This window comes from Amblyomma americanum, chromosome 3 (genome assembly GCF_052857255.1).
Source record: "Amblyomma americanum isolate KBUSLIRL-KWMA chromosome 3, ASM5285725v1, whole genome shotgun sequence".
Classification (NCBI taxonomy): Eukaryota; Metazoa; Arthropoda; class Arachnida; order Ixodida; family Ixodidae; genus Amblyomma; species Amblyomma americanum.
This window is the reverse complement of record NC_135499.1, coordinates 45,223,864-45,228,995: the sequence shown is the minus strand read 5'-3', so window position 1 is coordinate 45,228,995 and position 5,132 is coordinate 45,223,864.

Genomic DNA, 5,132 nt, shown 5'->3' with positions numbered 1-5,132 from the left:
TTTATAACCCGTGTGGCGGTCACGTGCTGTCTGTCGTCATGCTCGTCGTCCCAAACCGATGACAATGCTTGAAGGCAGCGTGTTTGTCCAGTGATTGCCACGCTGTGGACGATGGATTCCAGATAGCCAGGGTGCGTATCTGTAAAGTGCAAGACGATTTCTTTGGGCTCGACGTGCAACTACCGCTGCCGCTGCTGCCAGAATGCCGCTCCCAGGAGAACAGCGTTGGCTTTATAACCCGTGTGGCTGTCAAGTGCTGTCTGTCGTCATGCTCGTTGTCCCAATCCGATGACAGTGCTTGAAGGCAGCGTCTTTGTCCAGTGATTGCCACGCTGTGGACGATGGATTCCAGATAGCCTGGGTGCGTGTCTGTAAAGTGCAAGACGATTTCTTTAGGCCAGACGTGCAACTACCGCTGCCGCTGCTGCCAGAATGCCGCTACCAGGAGAACAGCGTTGGCTTTATAACCCGTGTGGCGGTCACGTGCTGTCTGTCGTCATGCTCGTTGTCCCAATCCGATGACAGTGCTTGAAGGCAGCGTCTTTGTCCAGTGATTGCCACGCTGTGGACGATGGATTCCAGATAGCCAGGGTGCGTGTCTGTAAAGTGCAAGACGATTTCTTTAGGCCCGACGTGCAACTACCGCTGCCGCTGCTGCCAGAATGCCGCTCCCAGGAGAACAGCTTTGGCTTTATAACCAGTGTGGCGGTCACGTGCTGTCTGTCGTCATGCTCGTCGTCCCAAACCGATGACAATGCTTGAAGGCAGCGTCTTTGTGCAGTGATTGCCACGCTGTGGACGATGGATTCCAGATAGCCAGGGTGCGTATCTGTAAAGTGCAAGACGATTTCTTTAGGCCAGACGTGCAACTACCGCTGCCGCTGCTGCCAGAATGTCGCTACCAGGAGAACAGCGTTGGCTTTATAACCCGTGTGGCGGTCACGTGCTGTCTGTCGTCATGCTCGTTGTCCCAATCCGATGACAGTGCTTGAAGGCAGCGTCTTTGTCCAGTGACTGCCATGCTGTGGACGATAGAGTACAGATAGCCAGGGTGCGTATGTGCAAAGTGCAAGATGATTTCTTTAGGCCCGACGTGCAACTACCGCTGCCGCTGCTGCCAGAATGCCGCTCCCAGGAGAACAGCGTTGGCTTTATAACCCGTGTGGCGGTCACGTGCTGTCTGTCGTCATGCTCGTCGTCCCAAACCGATGACAATGCTTGAAGGCAGCGTGTTTGTCCAGTGATTGCCACGCTGTGGACGATGGATTCCAGATAGCCAGGGTGCGTATCTGTAAAGTGCAAGACGATTTCTTTGGGCTCGACGTGCAACTACCGCTGCCGCTGCTGCCAGAATGCCGCTCCCAGGAGAACAGCGTTGGCTTTATAACCCGTGTGGCTGTCAAGTGCTGTCTGTCGTCATGCTCGTTGTCCCAATCCGATGACAGTGCTTGAAGGCAGCGTCTTTGTCCAGTGATTGCCACGCTGTGGACGATGGATTCCAGATAGCCTGGGTGCGTGTCTGTAAAGTGCAAGACGATTTCTTTAGGCTCGACGTGCAACTACCGCTGCCGCTGCTGCCAGAATGCCGCTCCCAGGAGAACAGCGTTGGCTTTATAACCCGTGTGGCGGTCACGTGCTGTCTGTCGTCATGCTCGTCGTCCCAAACCGATGACAATGCTTGAAGGCAGCGTCTTTGTCCAGTGATTGCCACGATGTGGACGATGGATTCCAGATAGCCAGGGAGCGTATCTGTAAAGTGCAAGACGATTTCTTTAGGCCCGACGTGCAACTACCGCTGCCGCTGCTGCCAGAATGCCGCTCCCAGGAGAACAGTGTTCGCTTTGTAACCCGTGTGGCGGTCACGTGCGGTCTGTCGTTATGCTCGTTGTCGCAATCCGATGACAGTGCTTGAAGGCAGCGTCATTGTCCAGTGATTGCCACGCTGTGGACGATGGAATACAGATAGCCAGGGTGCGTATCTGTAAAGTGCAAGACGATTTCTTTAGGCCCGACGTGCAACTACCGCTGCCGCTTCTGCCAGAATGCCGCTCCCAAAAGAACAGCGTTGGCTTTATAACCCGTGTGGCGGTCACGTGCTGTCTGTCGTCATGCTCGTTGTCCCAATCCAATGACAGTGCTTGAAGGCAGCGTCTTTGTCCAGTGATTGCCACGCTGTGGACGATGGACTCCAGATAGCCAGGGTGCGTATCTCTAAAGTGCAAGACGATTTCTTTAGGCCCGACGTGCAACTACCGCTGCCGTTGCTGCCAAAATGCCGCTACCAGGAGAACAGCGTTGGCTTTATAACCCGTGTGGCGGTCACGTGCTGTCTGTCGTCATGCTCGTTGTCCCAATCCGATGACAGATGACAGTGCTTGAAGGCAGCGTCTTTGTCCAGTGATTGCCACGCTGTGGACGATGGGTTCCTGATAGCCAGGGTGCGTATCTTTAAAGTGCAAGACGAATTCTTTAGGCCCGACGTGCAACTGCCGCTGCCGCTGCTGCCAGAAGAACAGCGTTGGCTTTATAACCCGGGTGGCGGTCATGTGCTCTCTGTCGTCATGCTCGTTGTCCCAATCCGATGACAGTGCTTGAAGGCAGCGTGTTTCTCCAGTGATTGCCACGCTGTGGACGATGGATTCGAGATAGCCAGGGTGCGTATCTGTAAAGTGCAAGACGATTTCTTTAGGCCCGACGTGCTACTACCGCTGCCGCTGCTGCCAGAATGCCTCTCCCAGGAGAACAGCGTTGGCTTTATAGCCCGTGTGGCGGTCACGTGCAGTCTGTCGTCATGTTCGTTGTCCCAATCCGATGACAGTGCTTGAAGGCAGCGTCTTTGTCCAGTGATTGCCACGCTGTGGACGATGAATTCCAGATAGCCAGGGTGCGTATCTGTAAAGTTCAAGACGATTTCTTTAGGCCCGACGTGCAACTACCGCTGCAGCTGCTGCCAGAATGCCGCTACCAGGAGAACAGCGTTGGCTTTATAACCCGTGTGGCGGTCACGTGCTGTCTGTCATGCTCGTTGTCCCAATCCGATGACAGTGCTTGAAGGCAGCGTCTTTGTCCAGTGACTGCAATGCTGTGGACGATGGAGTACAGATAGCCAGGGTGCGTATGTGTAAAGTGCAAGACGATTTCTTTAGGTCCGACGTGCAACTACCGCTGCCGCTGCTGCCAGAATGCCGCTCCCAGGAGAATAGAGTTGGCTTTATAACCCGTGTGGCTGTCACGTGCTGTCTGTCGTCATGCTCGTTGTCCCAATCCGATGACAGTGCTTGAAGGCAGCGTCTTTGTCCAGTGATTGCCACGCTGTGGACGATGGATTCCAGATAGCCAGGGTGTGTATCTGTAAAGTGCAAGACGATTTCTTTAGGCCCGACGTGCAACTACCGCTGCCGCTGCTGCCAGAATGCCGCTCCCAGGAGAACGGCGTTGGCTTTATAGCCCGTGTGGCGGTCACGTGCTGTCTGTCGTCATGTTCGTTGTCCCAATCCGATGACAGTGCTTGAAGGCAGCGTCTTTGTCCAGTGATTGCCACGCTGTGGACGATGGATTCCAGATAGCCAGGGTGCGTATCTGTAAAGTTCAAGACGATTTCTTTAGGCCCGACGTGCAACTACCGCTGCCGCTGCTGCCAGAATGCCGCTCCCAGGAGAACAGCGTTGGCTTTATAGCCCGTGTTGCGGTCACGCGCTGTCTGTCGTCATGCTCGTTGTCCCAATCCGATGACAGTGCTTGAAGGCAGCGTCTTTGTCCAGTGATTGCCACGCTGTGGACGATGGATTTCAGATAGCCATGGTGCGTATCTGTAAAGTGCAAGACGATTGCTTTAGGCCCGACGTGCAACTACCGCTGCCGCTGCTGCCAGAATGCCGCTCCCAGGAGAACAGTGTTCGCTTTATAACCCGTGTGGCGGTCACGTGCTGTCTGTCGTCATGCTCGTTGGCCCAATACGTTGACAGTACTTGAAGGCAGCGTCTTTGTCCATTGATTGCCATGCTGTGGACGATGGAGTACAGATAGCCAGGGTTCGTATGTGTAAAATGCAAGACGATTACTTTGGGCTCGACGTGCAACTACCGCTGCCGCTGCTGCCAGAATGCCGCTCCCAGGAGAACAGCGTTGGCTTTATAACCCGTGTGGCTGTCACGTGCTGTCTGTCGTCATGCTCGTTGTCCCAATCCGATGACAGTGCTTGAAGGCAGCGTCTTTGTCCAGTGATTGCCACGATGTGGACGATGGATTCCAGATAGCCAGGGAGCGTATCTGTAAAGTGCAAGACGATTTCTTTAGGCCCGACGTGCAACTACCGCTGCCGCTGCTGCCAGAATGCCGCTCCCAGGAGAACAGTGTTCGCTTTGTAACCCGTGTGGCGGTCACGTGCGGTCTGTCGTTATGCTCGTTGTCGCAATCCGATGACAGTGCTTGAAGGCAGCGTCATTGTCCAGTGATTGCCACGCTGTGGACGATGGAATACAGATAGCCAGGGTGCGTATCTGTAAAGTGCAAGACGATTTCTTTAGGCCCGACGTGCAACTACCGCTGCCGCTTCTGCCAGAATGCCGCTCCCAAAAGAACAGCGTTGGCTTTATAACCCGTGTGGCGGTCACGTGCTGTCTGTCGTCATGCTCGTTGTCCCAATCCAATGACAGTGCTTGAAGGCAGCGTCTTTGTCCAGTGATTGCCACGCTGTGGACGATGGACTCCAGATAGCCAGGGTGCGTATCTCTAAAGTGCAAGACGATTTCTTTAGGCCCGACGTGCAACTACCGCTGCCGCTGCTGCCAAAATGCCGCTACCAGGAGAACAGCGTTGGCTTTATAACCCGTGTGGCGGTCACGTGCTGTCTGTCGTCATGCTCGTTGTCCCAATCCGATGACAGATGACAGTGCTTGAAGGCAGCGTCTTTGTCCAGTGATTGCCACGCTGTGGACGATGGGTTCCTGATAGCCAGGGTGCGTATCTTTAAAGTGCAAGACGATTTCTTTAGGCCCGACGTGCAACTGCCGCTGCCGCTGCTGCCAGAAGAACAGCGTTGGCTTTATAACCCGGGTGGCGGTCATGTGCTCTCTGTCGTCATGCTCGTTGTCCCAATCCGATGACAGTGCTTGAAGGCAGCGTGTTTCTCC